This window comes from Lycorma delicatula, chromosome 6 (genome assembly GCF_047948215.1).
Source record: "Lycorma delicatula isolate Av1 chromosome 6, ASM4794821v1, whole genome shotgun sequence".
Taxonomy (NCBI): domain Eukaryota; kingdom Metazoa; phylum Arthropoda; class Insecta; order Hemiptera; family Fulgoridae; genus Lycorma; species Lycorma delicatula.
Genome location: NC_134460.1, coordinates 46,106,267 through 46,126,327, shown reverse-complemented (window position 1 = coordinate 46,126,327; position 20,061 = coordinate 46,106,267). Strand labels below are relative to the sequence as shown.

The following is a 20,061-nucleotide window of genomic DNA, read 5'->3' as shown; positions in this document are numbered from 1 at the left end:
GACACACACGACACGGATCACTCGCCAGCCCGAATTGCGCCGAACAAGAAGAGAGACAAACTCACCCCACCAAGTGGCCATACTAAAAACTAATTAATTGCTTACGTCAAAACAGTGTAGAAATATACCAAACAGGTTGTGATTTATATGCGTATTTTGTACTTTTCTTTTCAGGTTCAACATTTATTTCTATGCTAAGAATTCTAAGGTTAAGTCACGTTCGAGATCCGAATCCTAATAGGATGCCCACTAGGTTGTATTTTATATATATACATTTTTATTAATTTTTTGTGTGTTTTTCAAATTCAACAATTATTTTATCTTAAGAATTCTTAATTTAGGTTATATACGTTTAAAATGTTTTAGCTTTTTATTGTGGTTTAAGTATTTGCATATTATGTATTATACTTATTTGAATTCTTTGTATATTAAGGATTAGAATTTCACATTACTGTAAGATATTAGTACTTAGCCGCATTCATCAGATATAAGTTACTAATCTTTTTTTGTTGAGTGATTACGTTTTCATTCAGCACATTTTCAGATGCATTTTTGACGATATTTGGATTATAATGAGTATAGATATTCAGAAAATGATGAAAAAACTAAAAAATGTTTTCCAAATATTCTCATACGATGACCAGAGTAAAAGTGACTGAGGATATTGTAGAAAACCATTGGATAGAAAGGCTTTATTATAAGAATTGTTTAAAATTTGAATTAAGTATTGAGTATTTTATGATTCAATATTTATCTGTAAAGCAAATTGTAACAACGGGTTTTTTATTTTTGTCATAATTATTTGTGTATTAGACATTTGATGAGGTTGTGTACATGTTAAAATAATCTTTACAAGTTATTTAAGAAAAAATAAAAATTTAGTTAAAAATTCTAGAACTATTTTAATGGCACAGTTAGAAAATAATTAATGACCAATTTTAATTTTTTAATTATGGAGTACTTAACTGAAAAACCAAAAATTTTTAACAATAACATCTGAATTTCTCTTTGCTCATTTTGCATTAAGAAAACTATGTAACAACAATTTAAAGCTCACATGTTAATACTGCCAAGTAATATGATAATTTTTCACAAATTTTTTTTATAAAAGGTCCAAAATATTTAGATTTAAAAAAATTCAAAATTAAATTCATATTTGTTACATACTGTCAGTTATGCTAATACATATTGATAGAGAATATTTTAGTATCCTCTATTTTTAATCTCTTTTGAATACATACAGCTATTTATATCGGTCGTACTGATAAAATTTGGTAGAAATTTTAATGGAAAAATCATTACAGTATTTGCAATTTTTCGATGCGTAATTTCTCAAAAGAAGAAATGAAAAAAATTTGAAGATGGTTTTGAAATAAGACATTATAAATAGCAGAAGTTGTAATAATTTTATGATTCCATTAGTTTTTAGAATTTGATTATCTTAGATAGCTTACACTCAGGATGAAAGACTTCTACTCTGCCAAGTATGGGCTGAGGAAGGCCATATAAATGTTAATCTTCTTTTAAAGACTATAATAGTGATCATTGTTTTATACTTGCTTTGTCAACTTAATTGATCAGATTACAAAAACACCACCTGCAATCACTGGATTTGAACTTACTTCATTGTTTACTACAGAGAGCAGCAAATCAAAGGGTGTAACAACTGACTAAGCAGATTAAGACTGGTCCCCTTTTATAATGCACCATATCCTGCACTACAAAAAGAAGTTCAAAAAATTGATTGTATTACTTTAAGAATTTTATTAATTGAATATTCATTGAATAAAATTTTAATATTCTGTTTTCTTGAATCTAATAGAATAAAACGTAATCCTACTTTAGTCACATTCTTAAAGGTGTTGAATGGTTTGCAAATGGAAAGGATAAAACTTGATTTGTTGCATTCTCTATGCTTGATATATCTGCTTGAAGTGAAATTTATTTAGTACTGAGTTGAGAACTGCATATCATTTGAAAAATAATGATATGCAGTTCTCTGATAATAATATTCCCTACAGAATATTCAGTAAATAAGGAATGTGTGGAAATGTTACCCTTAGAATGTAATTGATGAAGGATATAAGACATCTTAATGATTAGGAGCCCTTGTGTCTGGGAATACTTTTTATATTTACCTGTTGCAGCCTAAGAATTTCTTTTATAAAAATAATATTTGCAAGCTGTTCAGCATATAGTTAGTTAATGACAATTAATATGGTTATTGTGTTATGAACAAAATTAATGGTTAAACAATAGCTTTGCTTAACTAAAGATAATTTAGTTACATTGATTGTAATACCAAAAGTAGATTATCATTATTTTTGGCAAAATTTGTAAAATAAATTTCAGAGAGTATATTACATACAATAAGCTAGAAAGTAAATCTAGAGTAAAGCTAGAGTAAATCAATAAGCTGCCTTTCTTTAATTAATCACAGATAGCTTCAACTATTGTATTTTATCCTTATTTTACACCTTTTAATTTCCAGATGGTATTCTTGGACTAGTATCCAGACTTGCAGTCTTGTCTGCAAAGCTGAGGAATGAGTAGCCATTAAAGCGTGTACTCTGCTGGTGTTTGGTTGGGTAACCCTACCTATAGATTTAACCAAAAACTTTGATTGTTATCTGGGGTACTGAACAAAAACTTCACAATTGTTTCGGGTATCTTAATGGTTGACTTCAGAACTTATACCACTTGGCCCTGTAAACCTAACCTTCTGAATGACTTTATTACACAATCTTAGAAAAATACATTTTAATGTTTATTTGTATTATTACATCATGTTTTATTTATTGCATTTGTGTATTTACATATTCCGATGTCAATGTCTATTGCAACTTATATTAATTTAAGATATTTATGAATTATATTTTTTTCTTTGCGTGTTACTTAATTACAATTTTTTAACATGTTGAATTTATGTTAGATAAATACTCAAGAATCACTGCTAAGAAGAGTTTTGTTGTAAAGAACCTAATAGACCAAAAAGGAGTTCTTCAGCTTTTCGTTAAATTAAATCTGAATAAGGTAAAATAATTAGTGAATCTTAAGTTTCTTTTTTATTATTATTGTACAAATTACAATATGATAAATATTTATTTAAACATTAAGTAAAAAACAAAATCCTACAAATTATGAAACCTTTTAACCAGTATACTTTTCATTTAAAAAGTGAAAAGACTTTTACATCTATCCTGTAGTTTTGGGAATGACCAAATCAACCACAGTAAAAATATCTTGAACTATGCAAGGCACAACAGCTTGCTGAACACGTAGAGGATACCACATGTACCCTCCCAGCCTGGGATCACTTTGTTGAATAAAAAAAAAGATTAAAATAAGAATCGATGCCAAATTTAAAAATACAGTCTTTCCATCTGCCCTAAATAATAATAGCACCACTGACTTCATAAATCCAAATAAATCTTAATTAATTTACACAGTGATTGGAAATATTTCAATGCCAGTAATGATTAACTCATGTTCATTGGACTGATCTAATGACCAAGTATATGATTAAGTGTCTGGACACTTAATCAAAATTCATATGTGATCAACAGTTCCCTGAATTTAGCCCCTGCATGGACTCTGGCCTTGGAATGGTTAGGTTAGTGATGATGCTTCTTTCTAATTTCTTCAGCACGTACTCTTACATGCGTAACGATAAAAAATTAACTATATTTAAGTTTTTTAAAATCATCTTTACATTACTAAGGAATATCTACAGTTCTACCCGAATTGGAAATCTGGATAAATATCAACAACAGAAATTGTTTATCAAAAGCTGAAATTAATTTCTAAGAAAAATGTATGAGGAAATATAGACTTAAAATGATAAGGGGATAGGTAAGAAGACTTGCGGAAATTGTTGTAAAAACTTTGGGATACAATCAGCTAAAAGAATTTGCTCATGTAGTTAGAATAGACAACACAAGACTTCATAAGGCTTATGGAACAGCATATGGAATAACAATTTTCATTAATTTGTTTACTTATGCAATATTTTATTAATCAGTTTTTATTAATCAGTAAATAAGGCAAAAAGTATGTATCAATATTCAGAAGTAATAGTTGGGTTATCAGATGAAATACTAGGAAATGATTTCAGTTTTCTTTAATAAGTGCGTGAAATTTAACTTTGATATTACCCTTATATAACAAAATTGCTACATTCTTCTTGAAAACTCCATCTAGGCACCTTTCTGTATGTACTTCTTGGTCTATTTTCTACTTGAAAACAAGTTTTGTCAATCTTCGATTTTCTCTTGCATAGAATTGCTCGATCTTTTAAGTTTATTTTGTGTTCAATATTCTCCTTTAGATTCTAAAGTTTAAGTCTCCTTAATTTTTTCATTTCTTATCCTGTCCCTCCTTACCTTTATTAATACGATCCAGATAAATTTCATTTCACTAGCCAGAATTTTCACTCATGTTCTTTTCATATATAGAGATCAATAAATTGAAAAATATTGATATGAAATGAAATAATCTGTCTTTAGTTTAAAGAATGATATATATATTTTAGCACATGCTATTTGTTTCCAGTTTTTATATTAGTATATTTGGATTATCGAATTGAGAGGTACATGTAACTGTCAATACATCAAGTGATAGAAAAACTTACTTTTTAACGTACGAGTTGTACCTTCTTGAAGGTGGTAGTTTTTAATCCTACTAGATTATTACAAATACTATTCAATCAATCTCACACTTATTCAGCGGTCATTTGCTTAACTATTCATTGGCATCCTACATCTGCACTCATTAAATTTTTCATTATATAAGCTTAAAGATTCATATTTTTATCTGTTGGTCTTGAATTTTGTAATAAATTTCAATTTCTTTTGGATTTTTTCTTTATTTTTAGTTTACCTGAGTGTCTTGTTCTTATGCAAGTTTGACTCATTTCACTGCTGATGTAGCTTAACTTACTTGTTTTTGTTGTTTATATTATCTTAAATTTACATATTTTACTTACAAGTACTGAATTTTAAAAAATAATTTTCCATTGTATTTTGTGAACTTGAATTATATAGATTTTATATATTTATGTTGAGTTTACAGAGGCTAATTTTTTCCAGCTTAAGTTTTACACACAAATAAATTAAAATAAATACAAATAATATTATACACAAATAAAATAACAAAATAAATTTCAAATTAAAATAAAACCTTAATTACTAATAAACATAATTACTATTATAAAATCATATCCATTCAATTAAAAGCGCCTTATTATGAAAAATTTAAGGAAGTCTATGAATGTAAAGTAAACATTTTATGTGAAGGGTTCACTTGTAATTTTAATGGAAAAATTATCCATATTTTATGTTTTCCTTGATCATTTGTTACCTCTAGAGTAATGATAAACAATAACACACCTATTATGTTTTTCTTGTTGAATAAGTCTTTTACTTGGTTATATAAAACATGATATCAATTACATGTAAATAGTTTAATTTATTTACAGTAAATGTAAGTATGTTTATAAATAACACTTTGTATAATGATAATTTTTCTTTGTGTATTTAAAGTAACATATCATTTTCATTGCACATATTTTGTATAATTTAGAAAATTTTACTAAATGCAAGGGGACTCAGTGGAAAAATGTGACTCATCTAATATTTCTGCAAAGTCAGAAACCGCAAATCTTGCTGCCCAATTCACTATAGCTCTTTTCGCTGTAAGTATCAAGATTAACCTGATGTAGTTAATAATAGTAATATTTTAATAAATTTTTTATAAGAATTTATTTTTTTGTATAAAATCAGATACAAAGAAATCTCAAATTATTTTTATCAGTGAAACTGACAGAATCAGTCAGGATTTAAAAATATATTCTAAAGAAAAGATTCTTTAAATTATAGACGGTTTAAATTTTTTTGAAACCATGCTCTCTAAAGAAGAAAATATGAAAGAGGTGGTGAAGCCTCCATTCAGAATTTTTTACATTTGTTGATAAATTGTTATATTCTATCCATTTGATGATTATAAAACATATTTTGATTAAATATCTACAGTAACGTTTACATTTTCAGATCTCTACTTTCTATAACCAAAAATCCTACTCATTTTTTCATTACATTTATTATTTAATTAGATATAATTACATTAATATATTTTATGTTATTATTTTTTACGAATCTATTAAAAGAAGTTATTGTTGTAGATAAAACAAGAATTGACAACTCTGACGTCAATAAAAGAAAAATTTTTAATGGAAAACTTTTTATAAAAAGAAAAGAAGACCAATGTAATAAATATATATGTAAAATTATTGCAGAAGGAAAGTGACAATTTCTGTAAAATATGCAGTGATGTAAAAAATGTTAGACAGGTAAGTAAACTTTTAATTACAACATTAACCTAAAAATAATTTAATGAATTATTTTTCAGTGCAAAGCATAAGTTAAAATTTTACAAAATTCCTTATACCTATAAGGATTAATTAAAATACAGAAAAAATTATGTAATACTTTTCATAAATAAATAAAAACAATTTTATTTCGGTAAGACTGAACAAAATGATTAAATATGATAAAAATTATTAAATGTACGAGTCATAAGTCACATTCAAAAATGACAGTTGTTCTCAGTAATAACCAAATACATGTCTCAGTATATTTAAAATGAAAATAAAGAATTGTTTAATTTTTCCCCTGCTAAGACAGTAGAAAACTTCACTATTGTATACAATGACTACATTTTTTTGTAACAAAGTTCATCAATTTACCCATTGCATAAGTAATTAATTAACCTCAGGTAGTCTCAACCTGTAACTTGTATTTGTGTTGCAAAAGACACTAGTCAGAGAAGCTTTCTCTGTAAGAATTGATGTATCGTATTCAAGCAGTCCCTGTTGTCGATAAAGAGGTGTCACTTGTATGGATGAATGTCACATATTTTGTGGGAATAGTAAGATAATGTGGAAAAGTATGCTAGACTCAGAGAAAGACAACTACAAAGAAAGACAGACAAGACAGAGAAAGGAAAAACTACTTCTATCATCTCTTTCCTTAGTAGTCCTGGTAAGGGAAGTTTGTTAATCTAAAGAGGTGATTCTCAACCTTTTTAGCTCCATGACCCCTAAAAAGTAAAAAAAAAATATACAATGAATTTTTCGTGATTCCAACCCCCAACACAGTGAAATCTACTTAAGACTATTTATAGTAATGGGTGCATGTACTGTATGAAGTGTACAAACAGTTTCCAACTTGATGTGTATGTGCTCCTTGTAATTTGATTTGCTTTCATAATATTCATATTTTCCATGAGAGTGTCATGTTCAAACATGCATACGATATACTTGTACACATTGGCTCTCAGCAGTATGTAAGAGGCGTAAGGGATTGGAAAACGTCAATTTAGTTTCGAATATGAAGCATGCGTGTATTTTATTTTTTTGGTTTATTTAATTTTATTTGCTTCTTTTACCAAAAGTGCTCAATTTCCATTTTCCTTTTGGTTGCCTGGTGCCTTTATCTAAGTCTTTAAAAGCATAGTTTCATTGAAAATAATAATAATTGAGGTTTCGGTTTTTTAATGTATTGTCAATACACTAGTGTAACTATTTTATGCATTTTTTTTTAATTTGATTCTTATGAAAAATGGATGAATTTGTGAAAAAACCAAGTGAGCCATCTACATCCAAGTGAATCAGTTGTTAAAATATGACCAGATTTTACTATGATAGTTACTTAAGTTTTGGTTTTACCTCATTGGATGGAAAGCCACAGTGCATTGTTTGCTTTCAAGTTCTCTTCGCTGAAAGCATGAAGCCATCAAGATTAATTCAACGCTTTGAAACTAAACATCCAGATCATAAAAGCAAAATCTATGGATTTTTCAAAAGAAAATAACATACTTTGTGTGAAATCAACTAGCTTCAATTTGTAAATTAAGCTATACTAATAAATCTACTCTTGAAGATCTTATCTCATAGCATTAAGATATCCAAACCCCATATCATTTATTTTATTTTATTTATTTATTTGTTTGTATTTTTTGTGCAATAGAACAGCTAACTATAGCCTTTGTGTATTACACAATAGTACATAAAAAAATATGTATATACATTAAATATAAATTAAAAATTTCAATATAAATTAAAAATACAAAATTTAATCATTAGTTCATAATAATTATTAGTCATTGGTTCATAATCATAGCTCATATAATTATTAGTTCATAAAAATAAGAGTAATACTGGTGTTTTAATTATGTTACACAATTATATTATTATATGTCTTTGCATAAATACAAGATTACAGATAAACATGTACACATAATTCAGGAAACAGAATTAAATAATATAGTTTAATAACAATAATAACATTAGTTATAAATTCAAAAATTTACATCTTATCTCCTTCATCCAATTACATTTAATTAGAATTTCAGTTACTTATACAGCACTGTCAATATATATATATATATATATATATATATATATATATATATATACGCATACATACACATATACATACATACATACATATACATACACACCCACACATATATATATATATATGTGCAGGTAAAATAGACACAAAAGAAATTTACGTCATTGTTATACAATATAATTGATTTTAATTATTAAAATATTTATTTATTTATTAATAGAAAATTGTTTTAATTTATATAACTTAACTACGGTCAAGCAGAAGAGGGTTAGTGAAGTTCTGTAGTAATCCAGTATATGGGTTTTTATACTTTTAATATCTATATTATATCGGAGTAAAACCTACTCAGTTCAAAAACAAAATTCTTCCTCGGTTTAAAAAAAGTCTATTTTATCATATTTTTTACAGCAGTTAAAGCGCATCTCTCTGTGGGTGAGATAAGTTGTGTAGAGTATGCAAGAGGACAAAAGTTTCGAATATTGCGTCCGGGTGTACGTAACTGTATTTCGTTTTCCGTAGGATTACACCCGTGTAATGCTTTATGAAAAAAACAGTAAATCAAAGTATTCTCTTCGACATACAAGAGATGGTAAATTATGTAGTAATTGAAGCTGTTGTTTTCCAAGATGGTGAAGTTTAAATTTGTGAGTCAGCCAAGATAGAAAGTTGTTCTGAATGGATTCAATGTTAATCGATGTATAGTTTCTTAGAGAATTCCAGGTTGAGGTGGAATATTCAAGCTGGCTTCTAACAAGTGACTTGAAGAGTAAGACACAAGTTCGAGGATTAACAAAAGGTCTCGCAATCCATTTCAACAGACCAAGATTTCTCTTCGCTCGGCTCACAATCATGTCTGCGTTTTTTTAATATAAAAATAAGTATTTATTATAATAATTAGGGTTCTGCCCAAAGGCAGGTTTTCACATGGCCGCCCTCCATTCTGCTCAATTCTATGCCATCTGTTTCATTTTATAGTAACTTCCAAATTTATATTGTCTATCATTTTCATTCGTCTCTGACCTCTTGCTTTCCTTCCCGTTACAAATCTTTCCAATGCCATCACTAACAGGCAGTCACATCTCAGCCAGGTGGTTGGTTAGTGTCCCAACCAACTACATTTCCTTCTTTTTATTATTTCAATAATTGCCCTCTCTTCTCCTACTCTATGAAGCACCTCATCATTCCGAACTCTCTCCGTCCAGCTGATCTTTCCCACCCTCCTCCACACCCACATTTCAAGGACCTCCAATCTTAATATAATCCACATTATATAATTATAATATTCAACATCGGCAGGGACTAATAATTCTACAGACGTGCATCGCATTACTTGGACTTAATGTCAGTTTCATTTTTTTTTTTTTTAATAATTATTCAATCAATGCGTAGCTACTGATATCATTTTTATTATTTTGGTAGTTTAGTAGAGATCTGTAATATTTGAAAAATGAAGTCGTGAAAAAAACATTCTATATTTTTTAACTTATAAAATTTTATTTGCTTTTCAAACCCATATGTTCATAAAAATTGAAATTTATAAAAATGTTTTCACTGTAGATTCTATTAATTTTTATTACTTTTTAATAATTTCAATACTACGTTAAAACGTTGTATATAATGTTTTGGTTTACTGTAGAAACCAACTTAAGACAAAATTAAATAACTATTTCTTTTGAATAACATGGACAGCCAGTAAGTATTTTGCAATCTTTTAACGAGTTTCTTAAATATATAAATATTTTAGTATCCTAATTTATTAGAATTGTGGTTATTAGGTACAGTTGATGGAAATTGGTAGCGTATGAAAATACGCCATGCTTGACCGGGAAACGAACACGGGACCCCTGCACAAAATGCCAAGAAGCACCTACTCAACCAAAGAGTTCGGCATCTTAAAGTAAATATTAAAGAAGAGTATAAAAAAACTACAGCTGTTTTTACCCATATTATTTTTCATATGTTCCACAAATTAAAAAAAAAAAAAAACAATATTTTAGTTTCAAGCAATTCATATTTAAAATGAAAGCTTATACAGTATATGTATAAACTGGGTTGTATATACTTATATAAATACTGAATCATAAATGGATCTAGATTAATTAACAAACAGTTTTGTTATTCTAATCGTATAAAATAACGGTGTTGATAATTTTGTCACATGTTTGGTCAAAATAATTGTAGTAGTGTTGATGTTTCTCAGATTTGTTTCTGAAAAAATGTAAGTGTTAAAATCATTAACGGATTCTATCATTCAGAATTTGTTTTATTCCAATTCAGAAGTATTACTCTCACCATATGACTAGTAAAAAAAACAACGAATACGATCGGTTGGAATTTACTGCCTCATAACAAATAAGTGCCTAATACTGTTGTGATTGGTGGAATGTAGTGCTTTTTAATTGTTCAGTCGAATTCGTACGCGTGATAGGTTGAAAAAATACGATATTTTGATTACGCAGTTCCTGAAGTAATCTCTGGGGCGGAGAATTATAAGTGCGATCTGCGATATGGTTCGATGAATGTCATTTGCCATTAGTTTAATATTATCGGCTTGTATTTGGGAGGATTAGAAAAGTATTTGTGTCAATTTCATTTTTTTACGCACGTTATGTGATTGTTATGAAGGTCCAAACGTTATACAGATTTTCATCAAATTCATTATCATTAAAAATTAATGAACGTATTTTAATCTTTTACATTCTAATGTTAGTCTCGTTTACTGTAAAATTTAACCCAAAAATTATTTTCTTTATATGCTTGAATTTTTACCTTTGCCCGTTAAAATGTATTTCCATTTGGAAATGCTATAAATTAACGTGAAAATTTACCCGTTTGAAAATTTTATAAGGCTTGAATATTTACTGTGGAATTTTAGGCGAATATATTTCAAATTATAATTTTGAATATTTCGACAACTAGTTATCACGCTTGCTTAGAATTTAAAAACCATAAAAATTGAAATATGAATTGTTGTTCTTTATATGAATTTTCGGGGTAATGTATAAAATATAAATTTTTCACATTATTTTGCATTAATATACGAAAACAATCTTTTGTACGCTATTCTTTAAATGCATACAGAAGTGATGGCTTAAATTTTCTGCAATGTGACAATTTCTTGAAAGTAATTCAACACCATATACTTCGCGATGCATTTACTCATTAAATTATTAATGTTTCTGCTTTAAAATGCGCTTAATAAAACAGCAACCGAAAAAGATTGGTATATTTCATGTATATTGTCTTAATAAAAAAATGATCAATTCCAAATGCAAATGAGATTATTAAATCCAATAACCATAGAAATTTAGATTTAATATAAATCTTTTCGTGTGACAAAATATAAACAATAACATTTATTATCCTGAAATGGTTACAATTTACATTAATTGTGAATTCTAAAATTACACAACTCACAAAGCTTTACAGATTTTTATCTCAATCTTTTACATATTTTTACGTTATAAAATTTATATAAAATATATTTATATTATAAATATATATATATATATATATATATATATATATATATATATATATATTTATTTATTTATAAATATATTTATATTTATATTTCCGCCATTATAAAATTTATATAAAAATTATTTACTATATACGCATGTATTTTTACGATTGCTCAATAAAACATACTTGCATTTGAATGAAAAGTAATATAAATTTACCCTTTCCTGGTACGGGGAAAAAAGCTTGGTATTTTGATGTTTTTCCTTCAGAGCAAAATGTATGGTATGACTCCGCTTACTTTCGATAAATTTCAATGAAGAAGACACTATTATTTACCACAGTTTGAATAGCATTGTACAATTTCATGTATCTTTTCCTCCTTATAAAAATTTATTGTCTCGTCTCCTTTTTCTTCATTGTGTAAAATAAAATATTTAACTTTAAGAATTTTATAGTACACGTTTATTTACTATCTACCGTAGTGTACCTACGTGTAGTTACTGCCTTAATAACTAAGCGGAGGTATCTTATAATACAGTAATGTTTTAGTGTAGAAAATATTATGTACGATACAGTTCTCGTCAATTTACAAAGCAATCCTTAAAAAAATGTTTATAATAATAATAATTCCCCGAATGTCCGTGCCATAACATCTACGCACACGTCCGAGGCGGGGAACAGCATAGTACTTCGATTTCTTCACCTATGTCGGCCAACGGGACAGTGATCTTGCTCACGAGCTCCTCTGTAGAGAACGAAATTGTTGGCGGCCGAGCTGGTTGCAGTTTTGCTTCCCGGTTTTGCTGTTTGCAGCAGCAATGGCGGGAGGCAAGACTTATCTGGTTTTTCCGATGCCGAGCGGAGTGCGGTCGGGGAGTGGTCATCCCTCTTCTCGGTTGTGGAGCCGGGTTGAGCGGAGGCTGCTGTGAAATCTTTCGCCGCTCAGCGTGAGTCAGTAACTTCAGCCTTTGGCAGGGATTATCCTGTGGGTCAGAATATCGAAGCCCTTACTGCTACGTGCGAGCCCTGTGATATCGGATCGTGGGTCAGGGAGTACCTGATTTCCTGGCCCGGGTTAAATTTGTGAGAGGCGGTTGACTGGGGGAACCCAGGCAGGATCTGTGGTCCGGGGCACGCCCAACCGTCTCTCCACCCGCACCTTGTGACAAATTGACTGGCATATTTTACAGGTTATGGAAACAATAACATCCATAACGTCCGTGGCAGAGGGTTCACGTAAAAACCATCGTCTTGTCTTCGCAGGCGAAGAGGAGGAAGAGTGTGGAGCTCTTGGACAGTGAGTTGTCTACTTCTAAACTGCACAGAAGAAGAGATCGTCGTGGAGCTTCAGAAACAAGGGATTGTGGCATGTTAAATTTGAACACTCGATGTAACGGAGAAGTTGTACTCTTCCCGTTACATGTTTTAACAATTAGCAGACAAGTGTCCTGAGAAAATAAAGATTGGGTTTTTTAGACTGGAAGTCTGTCCTTTTATCCCGACTCCATTGCGGTATTTTGGGTATCAGAAATTCGGACATACCGCGGCGAGATCCACTAGAAAACAGATCTGCCCCTTTAGTGAACCATCACATCCGGATGCCCCCGGCAAGGTACCGCCGGTTTGTGTTAACTGCCACGGACACCATTCTGCTAAATCGAGAAACTGTCCGATCAATAAGGAGGAATTAGCAATACAGGAGACAGAGACCATTCAGAAGGTCAACTACTTCGAAGCCAGAAAAATTGTCTTCAGCGGATCACCGAAGCGCGTCCTATGCTCAAGTTGCTGCGGCTCCTGCATCTTCTTTTAAACCAAATGACGTAATTTCGGAACTAACACCAGCATTGGCAAACACGGTTGAACGTATTACCGTTTATAAATTGAAGTGTCAACCGATTACAGAATGTAATGCAAAGCCGACGAAGAAAGAAGGGATGTCACAAAAAATTGTTACACAAATTACGAATGAACCTTCGACCAGTCAAAAGGCGAAGGAAGGTAAAACCTAACTGAAGAAGACTGAAGGTAAAGTACAGATCGAAAAATTCCCCACCCAGGGACCTGCGAAATCTGAAGTAAAGATTTTGGATAAGGAAGATTTCGAAAAACCGATAATGGAGCTACCAAAATCACGGAGGCTTTTAAACGAGAGGGCGGGCATTTCGGCCGCCCCGCACGCTCTAGCGAGGAGTTCATCGAGTCTCGAATTCTGACGTGCTGTGCTGACCGCACCGTCCTAGCCGGTGTCATCTGATGCCGGGAGCAGGAGAGTCCTCCCTTATTTACTGTGGAAGATAGGAAGACTACATCTCCGAGGTTTCAGATACCTTGGAATTCAACATCGAGGCCTTCAGGAAGATGGAAGAAGAAAGGATTGAAAACTAGGTTTACGTAAGGGTAAACCTAGGCGATAAAATTCAAGGAAAAGTTTCGCATGTGTTTATAAATTAATTTTGTGTTTTTGATATAAATTACGTGAATTGATTTTTGATAGTTATTTTTGACATTTCGATAGAAATGGTTAAGTGTTTTAAGTATTTTTAACGTGTTTTTGAAATGTTTTTAATGTATTAGTTTTATTGGCTAGGCCCTTTACACTCTTGTCTTCATGTGTTTCTTTTAAGTTTTTAAAACCTTTGACAAGTCTATTTATTGCATTATCTGCATTGACAAGAGTAGTATTCTGACTATGTCGCTAAAAATTTTGTCAGGGAGAGAGAAATATTCTCATTTTTATATGTGGAAACGGGCTAATGACCACAGTAGTCGATGCTCCAAAAACCTAAAAAAAAAAAAAAAAAAAATTATTTTGTTACTGTTACATAAATGGAAGTCAAACACACATACACTTTCAATATTATCTTTCATTTTATTATTTAGGTTAACAATCACATAAAATTTAATTACGAAAAAATACACCAATTGAAAGTTTAAATTATATAAAAAATAATTTATATTTTTTGTAAATGTATTTAAAAACTAATTTGGATAATTAATTTTTTTTGAGTATTTTGGTATTGTATTTTTTACGGTAGATCGAAAAATATAATTAAAAATACTACCGAAAAAAGTACTTTTTGATTTTATAAATATAAAAAACAAAAAAAAAAATATCAAGTTCAGTTATTAATATCTAAGCCTACACATAGCCTGTATAATACAATGCAAACAGGAAGGGAAGATGTATTTTTAAATAACTTTCCCAGGGTTGATATTTAGTTGCCTACTAAATATTTGTTTGTGATTAGTTAAAATTATTGACGTGGGACAATCACTTAACTATGTATATATCAGGATGGTAGAAAATACATAATACAAGCGAGTGAGTACTCATGTGTAAACGTGTTACTGTAGTTTGTAGTAGAGTATTAATAACGTTTACAATAACACGTGCGTGACAATACGACTATACTACATTAATTATTTTGTCCGTTCTGCAATCTGGATGGGGTGCGGGTGTAGTGATAGTCAAAGTCAGTTATATGTCGGTTAGTGGCTTAACTTCTATCAAATCATTCCATATATATTATCTCTTGCTTTCTCTTCTGTCAAACAAGTACTACTATTAGAGGTTTGTGTTATAGACAACGCGGTGTCAAACCGTTGGACTCAGAACGTTATTTTCAATGACCACCGAGCTGAATCCCTCTTTAGGCACACAGTGATACATGTTGCTGACAGTTTACTACATAGTTATTGCCACAATCGTTGTATAGAATTTGATTATTATTCGACATAACAGTTGATACATTAGTAAATTTAATTATAAACTTTTCAATACAATCTACATCTGTAATCGAATTAACAGTAATATTGTAACTAATAAGAACTACATTTTAAAAATAAGAGTGACAACATTAAATAATAGATGTAATTAGTAGACAGACTTCTTTAGCTGTTTGCTAATCTAGGTAGTATCCTCAATACATTTCCACGTTCCCTTCTGAAGAAATCATTTTTCCTCGAGTAGACTTTCAAGGTCACATATTCTACCCGCTCCCTTCTAGACTGAATTCATCCAACGTTCTTGCTCTAATTCCAGTTTCCTTTAGTTCTCACTTTTTTGTGATACTTGTTTCTTGTTCATCCCATGCAAAAAAGGCCGCTGATGCTTTTTATGGAATCCGTAGAGTCATTCATCTCGTTTGGGGATTGAGTTTCCGTACCATGCGTATCCTTTACAAAGGTGTCAGCGAAGTTATTATATGTATGCTGCGCCTGTCTGGTATCCCCGCATGGCTTTTAGGTACTGCGCGGAGATTTTGCTGGACATTTTGCTCTTGTGGCTGTTATAGGCGGTTATAGAACAGTCTCGCGGGAAGCAGTCTGTGTTATAGCCGGAGTCAAACCAATAGATATCTTGGCTACTGAGCGTAGGGAACGCTACATTTCCAAGGTAAACAATCTGTTGACGTTAGAAATAAAAAGCAGAAGATTGAAGACCGGGGCCTTGCGTCTTGGCAGGTCAGGTAGGACGAATCTCCCGCAGGTCGCTACACGCATGGTATATTTCCTATAATGTCTGATTTAGGTGCGATTGGATGAGTTTCCCCCAATCGGTATATCACACCGTTTCTCTCCGGGCATGGTGCCTTTCGGGCGAGTTTGGTTAGGTATCGTTTGGTAGATTCGAGTTAATGCCCGGATTGTGGGACAGAAGATATAGCGGACCACGTCCTCTACGTTTGTCCCGGATACGAGGTCGAACGTTGACGAGCTGTTAGGAAACTTGAGAGAATACATTCCTTTCTGGATCTCCGTATTAACTGGATGATCCGCTAGGAGTGGTCAATAGTTGCTGGTTTTCTTCGCACCCTTGCGGTGTGTAGGTCTGCAGAGGGAGTTTAATCGAGGTACTCGATCGTGGTAGGATCCCGGGTGGCTAAGGTTCTGGCTTAGATATTGGTTTGGTTGGAGATAGGCGCATTGGCATCGTGCCACGGTTATATTGGTGTTGTTTGTGATTCGCTTTGGGACTTCCGCTGGTGGGGGTGGCCGCGCCTCCGGGGTATGTTAACCCGTGCGATCGGGGGCATGGCTTCTCTCCGCCGGTGGCGGTCGTGATCGTGACTTGGTAATACCACGCAAGACACCACGATGGGATCGGGTGGGGATGTGGGGTTTGTCCCCGGCTCCTACCCGGACCGGAATGAGGATGCGTTCCCCTTATTAGGCGACCTAAATTGGTCGACTTAGGTCTGAATCTCTATGTTGCGTAAAACATAATTTTGATTAGTATGAGTGTAGCACTGATTTAACTTTAAAATCCTTCGTTTTCTTAGGCATTCAAAGTCACGAACGATGCTGTCAAATCTGGACTTGGCGCGGAGTTCGCTCTTCCGTGGTTTCGGTCAGTTAGTTTGAGGGAATCATGTTAGGTTGGATGTGAAGATGTCCGTTTGAGGCCCACGTGAAGGCGAAATTTGATTTGTATTTTACCGATGCAAATGTCTGCCGAGGCATTTACATCGGTGACTTCCCGACCGAGGCCTGGCTGATGACTGTGAGATGTAATCAGTTAGAGGGTCTAAAGACGACCTCCCCTCAGGGCTTGGAACGGAGGGGGTGGTGTGGCGACCGGTAACGTCACCATGTGAGTGTCTTCCCCCTACGGGGTTGGGATGTCCATCCTATGTAGATGCTTTAACATACTTAAATTCTATCTATCTCTTCATTTTTTTCTGTTCTTTATAATTTCCCATGTACCAAAGATCTCCATTACTTGGAATCTGTTCTCTTGATTCATATGTCAAGGTAGATAAATAATGTGTCTTAAAGCTGTATGCACTTTAAAGCCACATCTGTGTCCCACGGAGAGCCTTTTACAGAATTTCTGCACGGATCTTATTTAATTATCCCAATTTTTAAATCATTATTCCCAAGAATGTAAATTTTTTAATCTGATTTATTACTTTCCTTTCTAGCTAATATCTCACAAAATCATATTAGGATCTCGTTTTCTGTGTCGTGGTCTTCATTCCTTCATTCTAAACGTCTTTCATCCTTTGAATTTCCTTTTGATTTATCTCAAGTATATAGATTATATAGAAGAAACTGCTTCATACTTTTATATCCTTGTCTAAACAGATTTTAATCTGCAACCATTCTATTTGTGCAGATTTTATATTATTATTGTTGGTATATACAACAGTTGTTGGTGAATATACAATGATAAAACAGTCCTGTATAATATTCCCTTCTTCACTGTAAAGAGTCAAGAAGCCATATTTGTTCGCTTATGTAAGTCAGTTTAGATGGGAAACTCATTCGATTACGTATAAGTTTATAAATAATTTATCATTAGACTGAAATATCTTATTAAGACCTTATTAAAATTTCTTTAATGATGAGATAAATCATGTTGATAAACTCAGTTGTTGGTTCAAGTCATCAATCAATCAATTTTCTTCAGAAAATATTTTCTTTAGTGTTACTTTGGCTTATACTGAGTAATGTAATTTAATGTATGGTTAAGTTTATTTTAAAAAATAAAAAATTATATATATATATATATATATAGATTTTTTTAAGTTTTGTGAGCATTAATAACGTAAATCTGTTTAAATTATACATAGAAGTAAATAAATAATCATTGAAAATTGTGACGTATACTAGTTAAGAATATATATGTTTCTTGCAGTTAAATCAAGAGATGAATAGGTCAAGAAGAAAGAGATGGATGGAATGAGCTACATGAAAGGACCTTTAAAAGATCTCCTTCTTCTTCTTCTCTGGTGCATAGGTATATTGTTTGTCACTTGTTTTAAAGTTATTGTTAAAACCTTTTCATAACGTTATCAGTAAGTGTTAATTTGTTTAATACGTATTTTTTTCCAAATATATGGTTTGTAACTTCATTAAGCTAATTAAACTACGTTAAAATCGTGACCTTTACGTGCTATATGTAAAATTTGCATATTGTGGTTAATGTCTTTGTACATGTGTTCAATTTTGGTAACAAGATTTTTATATATGGATTCTAATATTACGTATAGTGGTTGTATTTTTTGTATCCGTGAATAAATATGCGTCCAGTTTGCCCAATATAGTATCCATTACGTTCATTTCTATTTAATTTGAATTTTCTATGTTCTGATATTTAAAAAATTAGACGTATTAATTTATAATTTGATAAACTGTTAAGAGTTATTTTGTCAGGCTAATTTACGGATAAAATATTGTGCTATGGAAAAGATATCCTCAGAAATGTTTCCGAGTACGATAGAAAAGTTTTAGCCTTCTAGTTCAACGCGCTCAGGAGTACATTAGTTGTAAAAATCGTACTTCCATTCTTGAGAGACAATAAAATATTTAAAATTTTCTTTCTTATATTAATAAGCGAGAAAAGGAAATTAAGGAAAATTAAAATTTTCCCATTAATATTCGAATTATTGAAAAAAAAAAAATAGACTAATAATGTTGTGTCATGGTAGTAGACACAGAACTGTGTAAAGTACAGTCTTTGAATGGTTTCAAGCTTTCAAACTCTAATTTTATATTAAAATATGCGATTTTACTATAAGATACAAAAAATATTGCATTCATAAATTAAAAACATTAATTATGCATTTTATTTTACATTTTATAAATTTCTCGGCAAATGAGATTGGTATAGTTTAGTAATAAATAGTTCAACAACAAAGAGTCATAAATCTTTTGAACATAATTTATTGTTAAAATTGTATAATTTTTTTAAATAGCCAAAATAATTTGCATTATTTTAAACCGTTTTTTTTTGTTCTCATTTTTTTATAAATTGCGCAACAGTATCTTTTCATATTGTGCATATTTTATTAATTTTACTAGTTTAATACTTTCCGGAAAATTCTTTAGGCGGAGGTTTTATTCTCAATTACACCCAGTATGAAGACCGTTACCTCCACGTGTTGCTGCTGGATAGCGCAAAGCTCCTCTTTGTTTCGGTGAACTGAACAAGAGAATTCTACAGCTTGCATATGTAGTCTTATTTTGGAAATCACAAGATTTTCATGCATCTGCTAACAATCATAATAAAGATGGAAAATTCTTATCTAAAAAATCAATCCGCAGGCGGTAAAAACTCGTCACACCAAAAAAGTGAGCAGCTGGCCATCTCGAATTCTGCGGGACAGATGAAGAAAAGACAGATCGATCTTGGAGAAACCGCCCTCGGAGTACTCTTTATAGAGTCCTCCGAGAGCGG

The 20,061-nt window shown here is 31.3% G+C and overlaps 1 long non-coding RNA gene across 1 annotated transcript; it reads left to right on the top strand.

The window, feature by feature from the left end:
- The first annotated feature begins 132 nt into the window (after positions 1–132).
- Positions 133–18,613, top strand: LOC142325954 (uncharacterized). The gene is made up of 4 exons (XR_012756634.1): positions 133–253; positions 2,933–3,033; positions 6,179–6,346; positions 18,520–18,613. It is a non-coding gene; the product is annotated as an uncharacterized LOC142325954 (long non-coding RNA).
- The last annotated feature ends 1,448 nt before the right edge of the window (positions 18,614–20,061 follow it).